Source organism: Lissotriton helveticus, chromosome 5_1, assembly GCF_964261635.1.
Source record: "Lissotriton helveticus chromosome 5_1, aLisHel1.1, whole genome shotgun sequence".
NCBI classification, from domain to species: Eukaryota; Metazoa; Chordata; class Amphibia; order Caudata; family Salamandridae; genus Lissotriton; species Lissotriton helveticus.
This window is the reverse complement of record NC_136065.1, coordinates 1,926,320,179-1,926,343,309: the sequence shown is the minus strand read 5'-3', so window position 1 is coordinate 1,926,343,309 and position 23,131 is coordinate 1,926,320,179. Positions and strand designations below refer to the sequence as shown.

Below are 23,131 nucleotides of genomic sequence, written 5' to 3'. Positions count from 1 at the left end.
AGTAACTAACCATCTCAGGTGAACAGTGCTGCACCCACAAGCTGATTTCACTAGACTGGAGTCGAAAAGGAGCAAGAACGAAAAAAAAAAGGGCATGCTTTGTGTAATAGGATCTGAAACATTTCCATTTTTATCAGATTTGCAGCCACCATTCTGCAATTCAAGCTTAAGACATAGTTCTTCAAGGAGCTGTGCCCCCAGACAGTAGCACTTGCATGTAACAAACTTCTGTAACAGTATGATTTATGTGCGAGGGCTTAACCTGATTGTTCAGTGCCATGGTGCTTCCATGCAGAGTGTATACTACGAGTAGCAGCACGTATATACATATGTGAATGCAGCATGGTGGTAAATATTTCATGGTCAACAATATTAAGTGTGCCAAGATGCCCAAAAGTTCTATGGCTCTATCCCTTAATCATCCAAAACACCTCCCGGATAATTAATACAGATTACCTGCCATGACCAGAGCGGAAATCTGTTTAAGCAATGTCAAGAATCTTACATGATTCAGTGTGATGTCATTAGTGCTAAGAGATTCCAGACTACTGGACATTGGAGTTGTGTGGATTAAAATAGATAGAATAGCCATGTCAGTCTTTGGTTTTTCAGTTGGGGGGACTGCAATAGTTGCTTAAGTCGGAGAATAACAGTGCCATCGAAAAAACTGCCTTTTTTAAACACCCTACTGATGATGTGTTGTTGCAATAGTTAAATGTTAAATGTTAAATGTAGTTGAGCTTATATAGCGCACAGCTACCCGCAGTGGGTTTCCCGGCGCTTGCTTAGGGAACCCTTCCTGGTATTCCCCTGTGAGATAGCAGGGTATCCACAAGGTAAAAGTCAGGCATCCCGCCGCGAGGGGCCGTTGTGGAGATTAAGCAAGCTATTGCCCAGAGTCGCAGAGTGTGAACCCGTGAGTCGAGGAGGCACCGGGGCGAGAATTATCGAGTCCGTGGAATTTTTAGCCCAAGACCCCGCTGAAGCGGGGAATTGAACCCTGGTCCAGGACCGATCTCAGCTTCCGGGTCTGCTGCCTCTAACCCCTGAGCCACACTTCTCCTTAAGTGAAACTAACAGCCAGCGGCAAGCCAAATGTAGTAGATGAAAGACTGTGTTAATATCAAGTGTAAAGAGAAAAAAACACATGGAAAGGATTATATTAGAAGAGGGATGAGGGGAATCTAGCAATTTGAGCAGCACGAGCAAAAGCAGACCTTGTAAAATTTATTTTGGAAACAAAAAAGTTTGCAAGCGTGTTCAGCGGTACATTCAGGATTTCAATTTTTACTATGGTAGCACCTCTTTTGTGGGATTAGAGGTTGTATTCATTCTAGGTTGGACTTAAGTGAGCCTAGCCATGCAATTGGAAAGTTTATAGTTTTTGATACGAGATAATGAATTTGTCCAGCGCAATCCTTTATGCACCAGCCTGTGTATGCTTTTTACATATTTATGTTAAGTTGCTGATTTTGGGGTGTACCAAGCCACAGTATAACGGGAGCATTGTAGAGTAATACATTTCTCAGCACAAGAAATGTAATGGTGTTCCTAATCCAATTTTCAAGAGTTTGAAATAGACTCATTAACTTTGGTAAAAAATTATTAGTATTATTTGTATTCTATGTGCAAGTAAAGAAAGACTGTTTTTTCATAGTTTTGTATTCTGCTTTGGGAGGAGAATGAAAACTAGATAGCCATGTAGTCCGATCAGGAGGCTAGATAACAATCAACGCAGTATCTATTTAGAAGTAGTAAGAAAATATCAAAGACCTGGTATGGCTATAGAAATGTTTGGGGAAAGAAGCTGATTTTCTTTTATCTCCTGAAATTGAACTACAAACGTCTAATTGGGGTAGAACAGACATTTGCATTCTTTTTTTTTTTTCTTTTTTTTTTTTTTTTAAAACCTTTATTTGCAAAATAAGGACATATACAGACCTACAACCACCAAGGCCGGTCAGTAATACGAAACAGTAAAAATAAAGCAGTACACAGCTCATCAGCCGACAACCTGAGGGTCCGGCAGCGGAAAAGCATGACGTAGCGTCTGGTAAATGAGGAGGAATAAAAGGTTTCCATTTTATAACACACAAGGAACAAAAAGGAAAACCCAGAAGAAAAAGAAAATAGGAAAATTCACCAATATAAGGGCTGCTACATGTGATATGAGGGGGACAACGAAAAGCAAGCATCAGGAAATCATGGAGGTGGGGTGTGGGGACCAAGAGCGAGCAATACTTTACATTGAACAAAAATTCAAAAATACCGGAACGTACAATCAGGGATAACCTGTATCATCATGGGACTCTACAAAAGGAGGGTCACAAATCCCACCACGATACGAATTCCACTGACTCCAAATCCTACCCCACTTCTTAGGCCTACCCCGGGAGACGTATACAATTTTTCCCCTAAACATGCACCAGTCCATGTTCTCCTCCCAGGTCAAGACCAGTGGCGCCCTATGAGACCCCAAGAGTTGAGCAATATCTCTTTTGGCAATAATATTTCCCAGTGTGACCCACTGAGTCTGGGTAACGGTGCAGTCATTCGGTTCCCAAATATTCAGCAAGCAGCGCCGGGGCCTCAGGAAGTAGCCCGACGCCCGTCACCTCTCCCATCACCTCATACACTCGAGTCCAAAAAACCACTACCTCCGGGCACTCCCATATAATATGGAGGAAAGTAGCAAGCAAACCACATCCATGCCGACATAGCCCATCCATCGAGTAACCCATATGCATCAATCGTGGACCCGTGACATAGGTGCGATGAAGAATCTTTAGCTGCACCAGTCGGAGACGCGCCGGAATAGCAACTTCCTTTGGGGAGGAGACTGCAGCCTGCCAGTCTTTATCGTCTAGCTCCAGCCCGTCACCAGTCCATGCCTCACGCAGCTGTATAAGAAGGTCCGAACGGACATTAATAAGTTTCTTGTATATGAGGGAGATAGTGCTGTCGGGGACATGTCCATCAAGCACTCTATCCTCCAAGGGAGAAGACTCAGGGATCTAGGTGCCAGCAGGGAAAACTGAATCGAGCGCATGGCGGATCTGAAGGTATTGAAAATATACCCTATCACTCAGCTTATATTCCCGTTGTAACTCGTCAAACGTTTTGACTCTATTGGTGGCCCAAAGATCACCCACTTTGCTGATACCGATAAGGTCCCACCTATCGAATCCCTTCGAGGACCACAGACCACCCAATCTCTCAGATGCATAGAGAGGAGTCGCCCTAGTGAGTTTATCAGTCCAACCCGTGGCCGATGTTGCACTACCCCAGACACGCAGTGCCACTACGGTGGGGCCCGTCAAATACCTCCTGTCACTCTTGGAATAAAGCGCTCTATTATAATCGCCCCCCGGGAGTTGCCACTTATCCATATCATAAGCGGGATTAGGGACAGGGCCATACATGGCGTGATTAATAGCACTCAACTGGGACGCCCAATAATAACGTTTGGCATCCGGTAAAGCTATCCCACATCATACCAGGGCAAAGTCAATTTCGCCAGCGCTATACGCGGTCTCCCGCCCCAAATCAATTTCCTCTGGAGACCCTCGATTTCACTAAAATAGCCAGCTGGAACCAGGTCCAGCGTGTTCTGGATTGCGTATAAGAATCGGGGAAGAGACATCATTTTAAACAGGGCCGCCCTCCCCAGGAAGGCGGCAGTCCACACCATGCCGCCACATCCGACCGAAGTCGGGCAAGCGGAGGCAGTAGATTACGCTCAAATCGGACCTTGGGGTCCATGGAGATGTAGATCTCCAAGTATTTGAAACCACCACTGGAGACAGGTATAGGGCAGAAGCGAGGCAGAGAAGGTTGTCCACCCGCAAGCGGGTAAATACAGGATTTAGTCCAGTTAATAACCAAACCAGAATTCTTCCCGAAAGAGCTCAGGACATCAAACAGGACTCCCAATGACTTACGGGGAGAAGTGAGGTACAATAGAATATATCATCAGCATAAAGTGATACCCGATCCTCAAAGGTAGGAGACCACCGTATGCCCTGGAGCGAGGGCTCCCAGCGGAGCCACGCGGCAAGGGGTTCAAGAGCAAGCGCAAAAAGGAGAGGCGACAAAGGGCAGCCCTGTCTTGTGCCACGTCCTAGGACAAAGGGATCCGAGGCCCTTCCGTTAACCACCACCTGTGCAAGCGGTTGTTCATATAACAGTTTAACCCATCCAATGAACTTAGGACCAAAGCCAAATTTAGCGAGGGCAGCCCACAAATATGGCCATTCCACCGTGTCGAAGGCCATCGAGGCGTCAAGGGAAACCAAAATGGCCGGTTCCGCAAGAGACCCCGCCCTCGCCAGAACACCGTGTAAACAGCGAAGATTGAGTGCAGTGTTGCTGTGGGGGATAAACCCAGATTGATCAGGGTGCACCAATTCGCCGATCACCGTGATCACGCGGTTCGCCAAAATTTTAGCAAGAACCTTAGGCTCCACATTCAGAAGCGAGATCGGCCGATATGACGAACAATGTTCCCGGGGCTTTCCGTCTTTGTGGATGACCACAATGGACGCCAGTCTCTGATCTCGGGGAAGAAGCCCGAGATCTCGCGACGCCAAAAATGTCCGACGAAGGTACGGCGCCATTTTATGAGGACACAACTTATACAGCTCGACTGGTAAACCATTCGGGCCCGAAGCCTTACCAGAACGAAGTGCACGGATAGCGAGCGCTACTTCATCGGTAGAAAAATCCGCCTCCATAAGCTCTCTGTCCGAATCCGAGAGACTAGGCAACGCGATATCGCGGAGCAACAGGTGCGAGTCCTCCTCAGGTCTGTCCGAGACCGGCGAGTACACCTTCCAAAAATGCTGGGCAAAGACCTCAACGATCTCGACCGGGTCCACAACTCGCACACCATCCACTCGCTCAATAACAGGCACAACACGATTCACTCTATCCCGCTTATCAAGCCAAGCAATCAATTTCCCCGCCTTATCACCCAAATCATACAAGCGTCCCTGCTGTTCACGATTCATCGCTTTAGCCGCATCAGTCACCACAGCTCTGTATTCAAACTGTTTAAGCGCCAAGGAGTGTAGGCTATCGGGCGTAATCACGGATTCCATCTGTTCTTCCAATTCAGAGATATCGTTTTCAAGCCGTACCACTTCTTTAGTCCTGCGCCCCCTTTCGCTGGCAATCAAAGAGTGTCTGACCCCGGATCACAGTTTTACACGCCTCCCACAGAGTAACAGGGGAGGATACTGACCCTTCATTCTCAGCAAAATAATAATCCATACATTTAACCACTTCCTTGCTGATGTTGGGGTTACGAAGATGCCACGGATTAATGGGAGCAACACGACCCCCGGACTCTAGCCGCACATCAATGGTGAGCCATAGTGGGGAATGATCTGAAATCCCCCTCGCAAGATGTCTAATTTCTCTCACGGAGACCATCTGTGCCGCTGGAATAAGAATATAATCGAGTCGCGATAGACTACCATGGGCCCCCGAGAAAAAGGTGTACTGGAGCTGGCCAGGGTGAAGTTGTCTCCAACAATCCGCGAATCCCAGTGTATCCATGAAACGGCCCAACCATAACTGCGACGTGGGGAGGGTTCTACAAGGGTGCCGATCCTCCTCTCCCCTGACCACTGAGTTAAAATCTCCACCCACTACTAGCAAACCATCGGGGAGCCCCAGGATTACCCCACCCAAATCCGAAAATGTGGTAGACTGTAAACCAGGGGGAACATACACAGACAAAATGGAAATAGTCTTCCCCTCCCATCGACCCACGACAGCAGCATAGCGACCCCCATCATCCAGCACCTCGTCATCTACCTCGAGGGGGAGGGAGTTCCTAACCAAGATACCCGCCCCCCCCTCGAACCAGTGGTGAATCCAGAATGGGCCACCAAACGGTAGCCTCTTCTATTCAGCGCACGGCACGTATTGCCCACCAAATGCGTTTCTTGTAGTAGAACAATATCCGGGGAGTGCCGCTTCAAGTAGTGCAAAACTATCCCCCGTTTAATTCAATCCCCGAGACCATTAACGTTCCAGCTCAGCACCCTCAGCCCCCTACCCCCTATCCCAGACAAAAAACAACAGTCCTCCTCGCCACAGAGCAAGCACAAAGGATAAAAGAGCGACCAAATCAGAGCCTCGAAATAAACAAACAAGAAAAGACCCCCCCACCACCGCCCAAAGAACCCTCAACACACAACCCCCCTCCCTGCACCCCTGCGGTAGACCAGAAAGCCACCCCAACTTGCAGTGTGCCTGTCGCCCCATTAAACTAACCTACAAGAAGAGAGAAAAGTGTCCCCTGAGGAGGAAGAATCCAGAGTCCAACCACCCCCGGGTATCCATTGCGTATAAACATCGCTATCACAGAGCCACTGAAAAGCGTCCAATAATGGCTCATCGGCACCGACTCACTACTCCAGGTCTTCCAGGTCGCCCTCGGCACCCCTCATATTCTCCGAGCTGGTGTGCTGTGTCGGCAAAGTGTCCAGCCAGTCACTGGCCGCCTCAGGGCGATCAAAGAAAAATGTACGTTCGTAATGCTCAATCCGCAGGCGAGCCGGAAAAAGCATGGCATATTTCAGGTCCATGTCTCTAAGGCGTCGTTTCACCCCCGTAAAGGCCATACGTTGCTTCTGCACTGCCTGGGTGAAGTCCGGATAGAAGCTGATCGAAACATTTTCAAACTTAGTGGGACCATTGACACGGGAGGCCTGCAGGATAGCGTCTCTATCCCGATAATTAAAGATCCTGGCTATGATGGGCCTCGGAGCGGCCCCAAGCTTGGGCTTCCCGCCTGGAATCCGATGAGCGCGCTCCACTGCAAAAAGACTACTAAGACCCTCTGGTGACAAATAGTTCTGGATAAGGTCTTCAACCAGAAGATCCGTCGGTACTTCCGTGGAAGTCTCCGGAACGCCCACGATGCGGACATTATTTCGTCTGGCCCGGCTCTCGAAATCATCCAGCCGACGGGCAAACGAGTCCCTGGCCATGCGAAGATCACGGATCTCGGTCTGAAGATCTGAAACATCTGTAATTAGGCTCGCCGTCTTCACATCCAAAGATTTGACTCGTTCGTTGGTTTTCCCCAGGTCTGTCCTGATAAGGTTGACCTCAATCGCAACCGTATCCAACTTAGTAGCAAGAGTTTCATATTGCTGCCCCATCGCAGTCTGGATATTGGCAATGGCGCCCATAACATCTGCCAAAGTCGGCTCCTCATTCACAGGGGTACCGTCACCAGCCTCTCCGGGGGACTTGCTCGATTCACCCGGGGGTCCCTTCGGGCGAGTAAAGCGGTCTATAGTCTGGGTCTGAGCGGCTCCCCCTCGATTCGGGCCTCTGGTGTTGCGCCTCTCGGGGTCCGTCCTGCCCGTCATAATGGTCGACGAGCTCCAAAGGGTCTTCCGAGATCTAGTCAGAATGATTCCCCCTATGGCAAACTGAAGGAATCGAGAGGCCGAGGAACGACAGCCGAATGAGAGTCTGCGACTAGAGCAGGGCAGCAGTATCTACCAGCAATGATTCGGCACCAACAATGACCGAAATCGAAACCGAAAGTACCACAGGGGCAGCGGAGGCGTCTCCCCAGCCGTTGTTGTTCAATTGCCACATGGGCACCTCGGGAACTCGAGCCCCTGGATGGCCACTGCCGTAGGCCTCAGATTATGGAGTGCAACAAGTCCAGTTCCCGGCGGCCAAATCGAATTCTGGAAGAAGCTTTCGATATCAGCAGGGCATCAACGAGAAGCACCTGTCGTCTAAATCAGGATAGATAAGGGTGGCGGAAGGGGTCTCGGGAACCCTCTGCTCACGCGTCCATCTTGGATCCGCGCGTAGCTCCTCCTCGACATTTGCATTCTTAATGGTACAAAAACGTGGTTGGCATTCCCTTGTGGTCTTTCCTTTTGTATATTTCTAAGATACTCTTTTGGATGTCTGTGTGCTTCACAAAAGAATTGCTAGTATCTGGAGTCCTCCCAGACCTGGAGCAAATTAACCTTTAACCTAGAGCTGAATACTTCAGCATTTTTCTGAAATTAATTTTGTCCTGCGTCTTTGTGTGCTGTATGTGCTGCTGTGGGGCTCCTGCAAGAATGCTTCAAGAATCAATGGTGCCAGAAATCTGGCAGCATAGAGCACAAAGTGGGCTTGACTCTTACAGATCTGCATTGTCCTCTGGTTGAGTCAGAAAAAGAGCATCACGAACAAAGGGTCAGAGAACTTTCTGTACAGTCGCTAGTAACAAATGCTTCCATAATGAATAGAACTTGGGGATACATTGATGCTTCATTAAACATTATCAGTACTTTAATGTCCTTTATTCCCTCTTTAGCATTGTTGACAGTTATTGTGCAGTCACATTTGCTATCTCAGCAGCAGGAGCTTAAGGCCAAAGAACTATATGTTCGAAGCATATGAGCTCTAGATCGTATACTTGTGCATAGATCGCCATCTGGTTTTAGGCTCAGATGTTTGCACTTTGTCTCAGATGTTTGCACTTTGTTTTTGTCTTGGAAGAAGTCTTTGTGGTCATGAGGTAGGTGACTCCTCCTTAGGACGATAGTGCGCATGGGCATTGACTCCATCTCCAGATTGTTTTTTTTCTGTCATCGGGTATAGATGTGTATTGCGCTGCTCTGGTTCGGGATCTTCTTCGAACCTTTTCGATGCACGATCGTTACCACGTGACGGTATTGTTTTCGATCACTGTTTCCCTTTCGAAACGCATCGTAAAAATCCAACGACTTCGATCGACGCCTACCCTCGCTGACCACTTCACCAGTCCATTGAACGGCCTCCATTTAAAAAATGCCCCGGGTGTGGTGCTCAGTTCCCACACATAAACTTGCATGAGGTCTGTAACCTCTGCCTCTCCCCGGAGCACGAATAAACCAGCCGCAAGGCCTGTCGATCATTCAGATCGAAGAAAACTCATCGTGACCGTCGGGCTTGACGGCATGAGATGAGACACACTAGTCCGGTGCGCTGATATTTTCAGAGACTAATCTGAATTCCAACGCGACGCCGAAGAAGGACACATTTCCGTGTCTGAAGCCGAGGACGCAGACATGGAAGAGGACACCAAAGACTCCGGTTACACCTTCGCCTTTGGGCTCAGGTCAACACCCTGATACTATTTCCGACGCCCTGCCTTCGAGCCCGGCTATGAAACATATAGACAAGCCCTCCGGCTCGAGATCGAGCCAATCCAGTGCAGATGTCGACCCCACATCTTCGGCACCGAAACACCAGGCTAAGTCTGACGCTCCGCTATCGGCACTGAAGACCTCTTCAGTGCCGAAAGATTCACATAAACCAAAGACTTCAGAGCCGATTCCACCAAAACGCCTAAAAAAACAAGGAAGCCCTGCTAAACATCCATCCAAAGAATTTCCTCCACAAGACTCTTTGGCTCCGAAGCAAAAACAGCTGCATATTTACCCAGACACTGGGGAAACTTCGAGCAACTCTTGAAAAAAGAGAAATTAGACCTCCCTGAAGACCACCACATACCTCCTAAGAAAAGAGACCATGTAAGAAAGTGGCTATATATATATATATACTGGACCAAAGTAAGGTACAGTGTGTATAGAGTCCCCAGTCTCCAGAGGTATAACAGAGGCTAAAGTCAGATATGACCTTACTCTTTAACGTGGTGTCTTGGTCGAGCAGTAAGGCAGTATCAGAGGACAGTGTAAAGCATTTGTTGTACACATGCAGTCAGTAAAAGGTTTCACACACTCAATAACTGAACTCTAGGCCAATTGTTTTTATATCAAAATATATCATTGTTTTATTTTAGAACCAAACAGGTATCAAAATATACTTTTCTCAATAGGAGTGACTTTAGGTGATTACTTTGCAGAAAGGACTTTGTAAGTACAATAGCTGCGGTGGTTGCATTAGGCAACACAAGTCTAATCACAATTTAACATTGAGCTCAATGGGTTTTTCTACATAAATGCCCTTGATTACTTTAAGGATCACTTTTCTAACCACAGTGCTGGATCCTGGATTCAGTCCTGGGACCTAAGCTGTAAATAGTTAAGTAAAAGCGTATTGGTTACAGTTGTGATTTTTTTTTTTTTTTTTTTTTAAGAACCTTTATTGTTATAGTACGGAGATACAAACATGGGCCTACAACCAGTCCGGCCGGCCGCTATTCAAATCGATTAAAAAGTAATGTAGTATAAAAACATACAGCGGTCCGGAGTTCAAAAGCTGAGTAGCATCCAGGATATATCATATAATTAAAGTACCATGCGATAATAAGGATCCGAGACGGTTCATTTTGTAATAACGAAAAATAAAATGAAAATCAATGTCGCATAATCACACACACCCCTAATACAGCTAACTAAAGCAAAAGATTTTACGCCAGTGATGTACATAGATGAAAAAGACAGGGGAGGGGGTATATGAGTCAGGATAGATGCAATAAACACTAAGCAATCATGGCGAACTAGCCCCACCCCTCAAGGCGAAACACAATATGGGAGACATGGAAGACGACGACATCGAAAAAGGAAAAGGGCAAAGGGCCATAGAAACAAAGATAGAACAAAATAACAAACCCATCCCCCAACCCTGCACCCCTGCAAAAGGCTACGGCCTACCCCCCCAGCAGCGTGCCTGTCGCCCTAAATAAGAGACCCGAAATACAGAGAAGAGAAAAAGTAGAGAAAAAATACAGGAGAAGGGCCCTCGATCTGGTTATCCGGCCCCTCCCACCTCCGCGTGCAAAAATCGTATAAACAGTAATGGTAGAAGAAGTACAGGTAGCAGCAATCACGTATAACGCAATCAATGACATCCCCGCTAAGCGCCCCTCAAATCACCATCAACCAGCCATGAGTCCCTCCATATTGCAATCGAATTCACCCTTGGCCTCGTTTGTCAATAGTATCGACGTTGAACCATCCCTCAAACGGGATACAAAGTAGCACAAAGGGTCCGATTACACCGGGAGGGTCAGGCAGGGTCGCCGCTCCATAGGACCCCAGCCACCGAAATTTTCGCCGATGATGCATGGCAGAAGTCTGATTGGAACAATGTCAACACCGCCAACAGTCTAGAGTCCGAACACAGTCCCGCCAGACACGGAAAGGGAAACACGATGCGGGAAGCGACAAAACCCCGACGGGGCCGCCCAAGCCGTGTATCGATGCTGTTCCTCCACTTGCCGATCAGAGAAAGGCCCTGGTGAGACAATCACATGCGCCACAGGAGCATCCACAGTAAGCTCATGAACCAAATCTATCCACGGCTCTAAGAATGGAGACTCATCCGGGGAATACGTCGGTGAAGCAGAGGCAGACACATCGGCGCCTCCTTGAGCGCGATCCGTGCCGTTACAAGATGGCGGGACAACAATGGCGGCCATCCTTTCTCCCAAATCTCGGGCCTCCCGGATCAGGGCTGTCTGCAGGGTTGTTAATGCAGCCAGTATATGTTTGGGCGTGGGCGTTTTCTCACATAGCCAGACCCCGGGATTCTCTTGTGCACCGGTTTCTCTGCCTGGGTGAGGGGTGCACGGGAAAGTATCATCCGCCATTTCAGCCGTCACGTTCTCGTTCCCCTCCACCGCACCTCAGGAGCGGGTCCGACCCCCGGAATCAGCAGGATTCACAGCGGGATCCCAATAGTCAGGGCAGGCAGCAGAAAGGAGAGTCACCAAAAGGCTAAACAAGCTCCCTGCTGCCCGGGAGTCACCCACCGGCTCCCAGGGAGGGCTGTTAACATAACAGGGTATCACACCGAAGGGGAACTGGGCATCATGGACTCTCTCCGTCCCAGCTATTTCGCACCTCCCGCAGGGCAACCCACTATTGGGAGTGGGTTGGTATCATCTCTTCCGGCTCGCAGATCTCAGGTTCTCTCCGACCGGCTTCCCATCTCAACCAGAGGCCACTGGTGTTGCAATCACGGCCGGACACTCCCCTCACTCGAGATCCCGGCCTCAGCACCTCGAAGGCCGCCAAAGAGACGGAGACAGTTCTTCGGGTCTACTGCGCGGTGGAGCCTCAAAAGCAGATGGTAAGTGAATGCTTCCCTTCACCTACTTAAATTAGCAAATACTGCTCAGGTTTATCGCCAGGATATATGTGCGGGTCGGGAGGGCTCACGGAGCCAAGCGGTTATGCAGCCATCCCGATCGCCATCTTAGGTCCTCCCACAGTTGTGATTTTTAAAGAATATAAATGTATTTTTAAAGTTGACACTTAGAAACTTTTCAATGAAAAACTAGCAATCTTATCCTATTGAAGGAAATTCAAGTACCAGGTAAAGTAGGTTCTCGTTACTTTTGTAATCCAGTACTGGACTCCTAGGTTCAGCACTGGGACCTCTACCTAAGACAGGTAAGTAATTATGTTTTAGTATTTGGTACAATTTTTAAGGAATATTTCTAGTTTGCAAAAATCGACACTTAGAAGAAATTTCAGAGAAAAACAGTCAATGGTTTCCTATGGAAGAAAAATCAAGTTACTGGTAAGTACAGTTAGGATTATTTTTGCAGTTCAGTACTCGGCTGAAAGGTACAGTACTGGCTTCTCTCCGAGTATTTCGGAATTCGTTAATAGGCTGATTTTAGATGAATTTTGTTAAAGTTTCAAAACTCCACACAGAAGAAATTTTAGTGAAAACCAGTCACTATGGAAGGAAAGTGAGTTATCGGCTTTCCGGTGAGTACTCGACTGGTGAAGTTAAGGTTCTGGGCATAGACTTAGGGGTCTCCCAGGGACGTAAAGGTACAGTTGTTACACCCTCAGCGGCACAGGGGCAGCCGAGTGCAGAGAGAGTAGGCCCAATGCAATCCAATGGAGGGTAGGGGGCCTTTGGTTGGTGGCTGCAAGCAGGCAGGCCACGCGGCTGTGGGAGCTGAGCTCCTGGTCACTTACTCAGGGCAAGTGGGGAAGTAGAGTAGGGTAGTAGTTGCACTTCCAGCGGCACTCGGGCGGCTGGGTGCAGGGTGCTTTTGAGCTGTCGGTCGCTCAATGTTATCCAATGGGAAAGTTAAACAGTGAACATAGGCTGCAGACTCGGGGACGGAGATTCTTCCGGTGCGACCACCACTTCGAGAGGTAAGTTGGTATCTTGGAGAAGAGGTAGGCACCCCAAAGGAGGGCACAGGGGGCTGTGGGGCGCCGGGTGCTGGGGTGTCCTTTGGTGTCGGGAAATCTAACTCTCGGCTGGTCGCGGTTGGAGGGGTCCCTAATTCTGAGGCTACAGGCGTCGACTGGGTCGTCAAGGAGGGTCTTTGGGCACTGGACTTCGGGTCCCAGTCGCCGGAAGGATGTCCTCCTGTCTTTGGATCACTCAGGCACAGGCCGGGCTTGGCGGGTGCAGAGTGGGCTGGATTCGCGGTTCCTGGCTGGCAGCAGTGGTCTCTCCCATCCTTAAAAAAACGGGTGCAGACCCTGAGGTACTGAGCAACTTCCATCCAATTTCGTTGCTCCCTTTTTTGGGCAAAGTCTTGGAGGCCTTTGTAGCGATCTGCCTCAGCACCTTCGTGGAAAGTTCTCTTTTCATAGATACCCATCAAGCCGATTCGGGCCCCAACATTCTACTGAGTCCATTATTTTGGCGGTTCATGAACTCAGAAAGGGGGCTGACCAAAACATCTCACAGGCCCTGGTGCTCCTGGATTTGTCGGCGGCGTTCGACACCGTGGACCACGCCATCCTCCTCGATCGGGTCGAGAACGCCGGCATCCGTGGCACTCCACTGAGGTGGCTCGCATCTTTCCTCCATGACCGAAATCAAGCGGTCCGCCGCTCTACTTTTATGTCCGAGGCAAAAAGACTCACCTGTGGGGTCCCCCAGGGCTCTTCCCTATCCCCTTTATTATTTAACCTGTACATTTTCCCCTTAATTTCAGAGCTTCAGAAAAGACCAGTGGTCATTTTTAACTATGCGGATGACCTTCAGCTCATCTTCAACATTGATACCTCCCCCTCCTCTATAGTGAATGTTCAATCTACCATGACGTTCATTAGCAGCTGGATGAATGCTAACCAGCTCAAGCTTAACCTTGACTGAGCTGGTTCTCACAGGGCCTCCAGGAAATCCCTGGAACTCTAATTTCTGGCCATGTTCCCTGGGCTGCCCACCATCCCCGGTCAACTCAGTTAAGAGCTTAGGAGTTACCATCAGCAAGGGTCTCTCCATGGGACCTCAAATTAAATCAGTAGTGTCGGCTTGCTTTTTCCATCTTCCTCGAACCAGGAAAATGAGCAGATTTCTCTCTCATGATGCCCCTATTCAAGTCACTCTGGGATTGGTTATATCCCGAATCGACTATGCAAACGCATTGTACACCGGTATACCCGCTTACCAATCCCATCAACTCCAACATATTCAGAACCAAGCAGCCAGACTCCTCTTCGGACAGCCAAAGTCTAGCCATACTAAGCCCATCCTTAAGAGCCTTCATTGGCTCCCTGTGGCCCAGCGCAGCCTTTTTAAAGTGGGCTGCCTGATTCACAAGGCCCTTTCTCTTCAAGGCCCGGCTTTTATTGCTTCTCGTATCCACCGCTATTCGCTGTCTCGGGTTCTTCGATCCTCTGCCTCAAACCTTTTGTCCACTTGCTCCTTTCAACGTAAGAAGCACAGGGGGTTGAGATTTGCCTCGCAGGCCCCACTTCTTTGGAACTCTCTTCCCCTAGATCTCCATCTTACCTCCTCCTACTCCCTGTTCAGAAGGGCGCTGAAGACTTGGCTTTTCTCCCAAGCATATAACTAATTTTCTCCACCTCGCTGATGGGTTCTCCGCCCGTCCTTGTATGCGCCAAGAAACCGTTGGTGTATCATTATGTTCGAGGCATGTGGGCTGCTGAATTTATATCTATGCATAGATCGCCGCCTAGTGTTGGGTCCAGATGATTGCACATTGTTGTCCTGGAAGAGTCTTTGAAGTATCACGAGATAGGTGGCTCCTCCCTGGACTACAGTACGCAGGGGCATCCCCTCCATGCTCAGATTGTTTTTTTCCGCCATTGGGTTTGGATGTACTTCTTAGCTCCAGTTCGGAATTTGTAATAGTTACTCTTTTTCGAGGCCAAAAAGCCTTAGGGGCGTCGGTATTGTCTTTAGTTCGGTGCCTTTTAGCTTTCCTGTTCTTTGAACTCGACTTCGGAAGACTTTTTAGTCTTCGACGCCAAGGCCCGTCGACGATCGACGATGGAACGGAGCCCGTTCAAGCGATGCCCCGTCTGCAACTCTAAATATCCCCACATCGACGTGCACCCGGTGTGCAACAAATGCCTCTCACCGGATCACGACGAGGCCAGCTGCATGGCCTGTTCCAAGTTCAGGTCGAAGAAAACTCTCCGTTTTCGACGCGCTGCACGACAGTCGGCGTGTGAATCGGCACCAGACCCAGAAAACATCTTCGGTGGGGATGACACCGAAAATGTACAAGACGACGAACCTGAATAATCGGACCCCGCGTCAGAACACGACTCCACCTATAACGAGGACGAAGAACAACTCTACGTCCATGATGAAGACATCGTCGAAGTAGGAGACGACGCACAACCTCTTGGAGCCGTCGACGACGACTCAAGCGAGGAGCTAGGCCCAACCGCAGTAGCGGGGCCTCACACACACTCTTCCACGGCTCAGGTCGAGGCATCGCCGGAAGGCCTTAGCCAAGATCTTCGACTCCGTTCTATAGTCCCGCTTCAAGGCACGACTAGGAACATTTGTAATGAGCCATCGGTCGATCGACCACTCTTAGTGGAGAAATCGAAACCGAAATCAAAAGATCCAAAATCAAAACCGAAACTGTTGAAAGCAGCCTTCGTATCGAAGACTTAGGAACCGTCCAAGTCAAAACAGGTGCTCGAACCCTCGGAACCAACAGGGGGTGTCGACCCTAAGATCGGAGCGACAAAGACTGTGTCTGCCGTTAAACACGTCACGCTCACGTCGGCGTCGAAGCCCAGCTCCAAAGATGGCGACTCTTCTAAGGGGCTCAAGGCCCAAAAGGCCGTCGATCCGAAAGTCCAGAAGCCGCAACTAGTCAAGGCCTTCGAGCCGAGAACCACCATCGGCTCGAAGGAACACACCTCCGCCACCAGCACAAGCGTCCCCGCTCCGCAGCAACGAGTCGACGAAAAAGCACAAGCACGCGGACCAGTCGGAGTCGGGCGGATCGAAGCCGAAGTCTTCGAAGCAAGTCGGTCCGTCGCCGACAACTTTGGCGCCTATCAAATGCGGACTCCCCCCAACGGCAAGACCTAAGGCTGTGCAAGTCCAAAAAGCTACCGACTCATCCAAGTCCACGTCAGTAGCTGCACCTGACCAACCTCGAACCGAACACGTTCAGTTCCAGCCACGAGCTACGACGAACAGTCAAAGTTATACATTGACTCAGAATCAGGCAGGCTCACCGTTTACAAACGGAAAATCAGACCTGAAACACCTATGGAGCCTTAAAAAATACCACTCAAGAAAAAGAGAGACTCCACTACCTCTCCAATTCTTTTTGAGCCTATACACACTTATGAGCCTATACACACTTATGAGCCTATACACACTTATGGGCAAGGCTATTCCTACTCACCTACAACGGTCACTGAAGATGTGGAGGAAGGGGACAATGAAGAGCAGTTTAACTACCCCATGGACACTGATCAAGATGAGTCCCAGCCATGGGCTGACACTGTTGACCCCGATGAACCTCACACCACCCCTGACACTCAGTCATATGCAGTCAAAACTTCCCCTGCTGAGCACACTGCTGCGTTCAACGCGCTCATTTAAAGGGCGGCACATAACCATGACGTAGATATGCACGCTGACCCTGTGGAGGAGGACTTCCTTTTTGATACATTCTCCACATCGGAGAGATCAGTAAAAACTCTACCCATGCTCAAGGGTGTGCTCAAACATGCCACTGACATTTTTAAAGAGCCCACTAAAGCAAGGGTGGTGAACCCAAGAATTGAACGGAAGTACCGGCCTGCGCCCGTGGACCCTACCTACATCAAGGGCCAACTCCCCCTGGACTCCTTAGTGGTGGCTAATGCTCGCAAGAGAGCAAACTCGCAAACAACGGGTGATGCTCCTCCCCCGGACAAAGAATCCAAGATCTTCGAAGCCTCTGGGAAACGTGTGGCTGCTCAAGCTGCTAATATTTGGAGGATCTCCAATACCTAAACCCTGTTAGCAAGATATGACAGGGCACACTACGACACTTTAGAGCAGCTCCTTCAACACCTGCCAGATACTTATAAGGAGGGAGCAGAAATGCTTATAAAGGAGGGCAAGTTAATCTCCAACGCGTCCATTAAGTGCAGGTTGGATGCAGCAGACACAGCAGCTAGGGCCATTAACACTAGCATCTCTGGTTTTAAATCAGAAATCCAGACTAACCTGCTCAATCAGCCAGTAAACCCGGACTTCCTCTTTGGTCCATAAGTAGACACCACTCTTGAGAAGATTATAAAGGACACTGAAACTGCCAAATCCATGGGGGCTCTGCAGTCTCAACAGTTCAGGGGCGGTTCCTTTCGTCGCTCCGGTAACAGGGGAGCCTCAAGAGGACAGGCGTCACAACAGGCACAGTACAACAAAGGAGGCACGCAGACCCCCTATAACAAGTACAATAGGGGTGGATACCGTGGTAACAGCACCAAGGGCAGAGGACGTGGAAATAATAACGCCAGATCCTCCACCACTAACAAGCAGTGACGTCTTGTCACTGCCCCCCGCCCATATAACACCGGTCGGGGGGAGACTCCAGCAGTTCCTGCTGGTCTGGGAAAGCATAACCACGGACAGGTGGGTGAGACAACTTATACAACACGGCTATTGTCTAGAGCTCACTTCCACTCCACCCAACATACCCTCACGGCACCGTCCTATGTCCGCAGAGCACATGCACTTATTGCAGCAAGAAGTCATCTCCATGCTGCAAAAAGGGGCCATAGAGCTCGTGCCTGTAGAACAACAAGGAACAGGAGTGTACTCTCTGTACTTTTTAATCCCAAAGAAGGACGGTTCCCTCAGGCCCATCCTAGACCTCAGGCCCCTAAACCACCATATCCTATCAGAACACTTTCACACGCTCACGTTACAGCAAGTTCTGCCGTTGCTCAGGCAAGGAGATTTCCTAGCAACCTTAGATCTAAAGGATGCCTATTTCCACATTCCCATTCACCCCAGTCACAGGAAATATCTCGGGTTCACCATCAACAACCAGCATTACCAGTTCAAGGTCCTGCCTTTCGGGGTCACTACAGCCCCCAGAGTGTTTACAAAGTGTTTAGCGACAGTGGCCGCGCATCTTCGGAGACAGCACATCCATGTCTATCCGTATCTGGACGACTGGCTAGTGCAAGCAAAGTCAGCCCAGCAGTGTGCCGACCACATTTCACGCACAATCCACCTCCTACACAGTCTGGGATTTTTGCTCAACTACCAAAAATCCCATCTGCAGGCGCACAAGAACAGCAGTACCTAGGAGCAGAAATAAACACGCTCGCTGCCACAGCGCGCCCCAACTTAGCGAGAGTCAACAGCATGCTGGTGCTAATTCAGAGATTCAGGCCACACCACTCACTCCCAGCGCAAGTGTTCATGCAGCTAATAGGCATGATGGCCTCTTGCATCTTTATAGTCCCGCACTCGAGGCTACACATGCGTCTGCTCCAGGAATGCTTAGCGCGTCAGTGGAACCAGGCTCAAGGACAACTAAAAGACCTAGTGTTGATGACGGGTCGTGCGTACAACTCTCTGCATTGGTGGAACACACAAAACCTTTGCAGGGGACGACCGTTCCAAGAGCCTGTTCCACAAATAGTACTGACGACGGACGCATCTCTCCAGGGCTGGGGAGCGCATGTCCTCCATTACACAGTGCAGGGACTCTGGACACCGCAACAGCAGAAGATGCACATCAACCTGCTGGAACTGATGGCGATCTTCATGGCGATGAAGGCGTTCAAGTTGCATCTCTGCAACAAAGTCGTGTTGATCCGGACGGACAACATGACTGCAATGAATTACATCCAAAAGCAAGGAGGGACACACTCTCCACAATTGTCACCCCTAGCACAATGCATGTGGAAGTGGGCCATTCAGAGAAACATGTTCCTCATGGCGGAACACCTCCCAGGAAAGGACAACCAGATGGCGGACTTGCTCAGCAGACACAGCCATCAGATGCACGAGTGGGAGATGCACCCCTCGGTGCTCCAGCCGTACTTCCAACGGTGGGGGCATCCAGAGATAGACCTCTTCGCCACACACGAAAACGCAAAATGCCGCACCTTCACCGCCAGGTTCCCACACCCGCAGTCTCAGGGCAATGCGATATGGATGAACTGGTCGAACAGATTTGCGTACGCCTTTCCTCCAGCTCCACTCATACCGCTAGTGGCACGCAAACTGAGGCAACACTCCATGACTCTCATCCTTGTTGCTCCGACGTGGGCAAGGCAAGTGTGGTCCACCATGTTCCTCGAACTCTCCGTGGTTCCCCACGAGCGTCTCAGACTCACACCCAGTCTCCTCACTCAGAGACATTCAGCACCCGGATCCGCAGCAGTTGGGCCTTGCAATATGGCTCCTGAAGTCATAGAGTTTGGCTACTTAAACCTGCCTCCTGACTGCATGGACATCATAAAGGAGGCTAGGCGACCTACCACCAGAGCCTGCTACGCAGCAAAATGGAAGCGTTTTGTTATCGATTGCTCCAATAATAACATAAATCCACTTGATGCTTCCACGCAAAACATCATATGCTACTTGCTGCACCTATACAAATGTAATCTAGAGTATAGTTCTATCAGGATGCATTTAGCAGCAATGGCAGCTTATCTTCAGAATAGGCAACACCTATCCCTTTTCAGAGTGCCAGCCATTAAAGCTTTTATGGAGGGACTTAAAAGGGTCATTCCTCCAAGACACCCGCCTTCGCCTGTCTGGAACCTCAACATAGTCCTCACCAGGCTCATGGGCCCACCATTTGAGCCTCTTCACTCTTGTGAAATACAATTTCTTACATGGAAGGTGGCTTTTCTGGTGGCAATCACGTCGCGAAGACGTTAGCGAGCTGCAAGCCCTCACTATTCAGGAACCTTTCATTCAGATACATGCGAATAGGGTGGTGCTGCGCACCAACCCTAAATTCATGCCCAAGGTAGTGTCACAGTTCCACATCAACCAAACTATTGAACTAACTGTATTCTTCCCAAATCCTGATTCAGTGGCAGACAGAGCACTGCACACACTAGATGTCAAAAGGGCTCTCCTGTATTACATAGACAGGACTAAGGATTTCAGGAAAACTAAACAAATGTTCGTTGCCTTCTCTCCACAGCACAAGGACAACCCCATTTCTAAATCAGGCATAGCCAGATGGATTGTTAAATGCATCCAAATCTGTTATCAAAAGGCTAAACGCACGTTAACAGTTCCCCCTAGAGCGCATTCCACACGCAAGTTGGGGGCATCCATGGCTTTCCTAGGTAACATCCCTCTAGAATACATATGTAGAGCAGCCACATGGACCACCATACACACATTCACCAAACACTACTGCGTGGATGTACACTCCAAACAGCAAGCTGCTGTAGGTCAGGCTGTTCTCAGAACTCTTTTTCAGACTGCTGCAGCTGGCATGGGCAACCGTCGCTAAGGGGGGCACTACTATTTATTCTATGCATAGATATAAATTCAGCAGCCCACATGCCTCAAACGGAATATGCTACTTACCAGTATGCATCTGTTCTTGGCATGTAGGGCTGCTGACATTTATATCGCCCGCCCTCCTCCCCGGTGCCTGTCGCAGCTGTAGCATTCAAAATGTACATACTTATTCTCACGCATGGCCATCACTTACTATATCACACTCCATCTCTGCCACAATGGCGAAAAACAATCTGAGCATGGAGGGGATACCCATGCGCACTGTAGTCCAGGGAGGAGCCTCCTATCTCGTGATACTTCAAAGGCTCTTCCAGGACAACAATGTGCAATCGTCCGGACCCAACACTAAGCGGCGATCTATGCATAGATATAAATGTCAGCAGCCCTACATGCCAAGAACAGATGCATACTGGTAAGTAGCATATTCCTTATCATATCACCAGGGGTATTGCTGTTGGAGCAGAACCACTGCTCATGGAAGTTCCAGTCTTTTGAAAGGTTCAAGGCAGGAAGGTCCTCCGGGGTTATCGAGGTTGCTGTCTGCTGGAGACGTCGGAGTTTCGCTGGAGCAGGTTCAAGGATCAACAGGCCTGTAGAGTTCTGGGGCCAAGTCAGTGGGCGTCGTCCTTTTGTTAACAGCTGCATGGCAGGTCTTTGTGTTTCTTGGTCTTCTTGTTGTTGCAAATTGGGATCTGAGGATGGAAGGTTCAGGGTGCCCCTAAATGCTAATTTTAAGGGTGTTACAGGTAGGACAAGGGCAGGGACCAATGGGTCCCTGTCCTGGGGTGGGTACACCCCCTAGCCTGCTCCTCTCTTGTGGGAGGAGGGCAGGAGCCTAGCTGTGATTGGGCAGGGCTCCCCATCTTCAAGATGGCCGGAGCCCGGGGTCGTGCCTCACCTCGCCTCTCCCTCCTGAGGGGTGGAGTTGGCACAGACTGGCACACCCCTCTTCCTGACGTAGGGTTTCCGGACAGTCTTCCCGCCAGAGTGGGGGCCAGAACCGGTGGGGGCCAGTTGCTGAGTACAGCAAATGGTCTGGAGAAGCTCACAAAGGCGGAATGCCTTTGAAGCTTTCCCTGCCCATCCTGGGGGAGGAGGCTTGGCACGTTGTCCCAGGATGTGCATTGTTGCAGGCCCAGGAGAGCGAGGGCTCTCCACCCAGGGGTCCAGCAACATGTCTGCTGTGTGTCAGCCTAGGCAGCCCCTGACATGGATTGTAGGTTAGGTTTCAGGGGGCATCTCTAAGATGCCCTCTGTAGTGCATTTTACATTAAATCCCACACTGGCATCAGTGGGGGTTTAATGTGCTGAGAAGTTTAAATATCAAACTTGTCAATCTTCAGTGTAGCCATTATGGTGCTGTGGAGTTCGTAATGACAACCTCCCAGCACCATATACTCTTAATGGCATCACTGTACTTACAGTGCCCAGGAATGACCCTGAGTACTGTAGGGGGTTAGGGCTCATGCACCTGTGCCCACACCACTGGCATAGGGCACCCAGCTAGAGTGGTGACTGATGTATGCCAGGGCAGTGGGTTTTATGGGCATGGCACACAGGGATGTGTGCCATGTCGACTCTTTGTTTAGTTCTGTACTTAGATACTCAGCCTCCAAAGGCAGTGTGTGAGTGTCAGGGTATAGGGCGCCTAAGGGCGGCATAATAAGTGCTGCAGCCCTTAGGGGTCTTCTCTGGTCACCATGCCCTGGGTACCTAGGGTACCATTTACAAGGGGCTGACAGGTGGCCGGAGAGGCCAATTGAGTTTTAGTTTCAACACAGCTTTGAGGGAAGGAACACAGGCCCTGGGCACCTGGTTGGCAGGAGCCCAGGGCACTCAGTCAAAGCACATCAGCAGTTCAGCAAAAAGTGGGGGCATTTCAATGCTAGAAAGATGGCACTTTCTCACACATGGGTACTAACCCCTCTCCCCCTTACATAACTCACATCTGCTAATTTCACCAGGAAATTCACCACCACCCCGTTTTTCACATGGGCCACAGAATGATAATGATGCGGATGGGGATTGAGATGAAGATGGGGATGGGGTGATAATCAGGACACCATTCCACAGGACCCAGAGCCCTGTGATTATTATGATAAAGACCCGGATCATTCTAATGACCCCGATCTATATCCCCCAAAACCATCACCACAATATTGGTTTTGCACAGCTCATTAATAGAGCTGCTTAAAACCCTGGGGTTGAATTACATGCTGATCCCTTAGAGGATTTCTTGGTGGAAACTTTCGCTCCCTCACAAAAAGCCCCAATCAATCAATCACTTGTAAAGCGCACTACTCACCCGTGAGGGTCTCAAGGCGCTGAGGGGAGGGGGTGCTGCTACTGGTCCAAGAGCCGGGTCTTGAAGAATTTTCTGAAGGTGAGCATGTCCTGGGTCTGCCGCAGGTGAGTAGGGAGGGTGTTCCAGGTCTTGGCGGCGAGGAAGGAGAAGGACCTG

General features: G+C 49.7%; 1 protein-coding gene across 3 annotated transcripts in view; it reads left to right on the top strand.

Moving 5' to 3' along the window:
- Nucleotides 1-23,131, top strand: part of WIPF2 (WAS/WASL interacting protein family member 2) — a 337,163-nt gene that overhangs the window by 109,814 nt on the left and 204,218 nt on the right. The window lies entirely within an intron of this gene.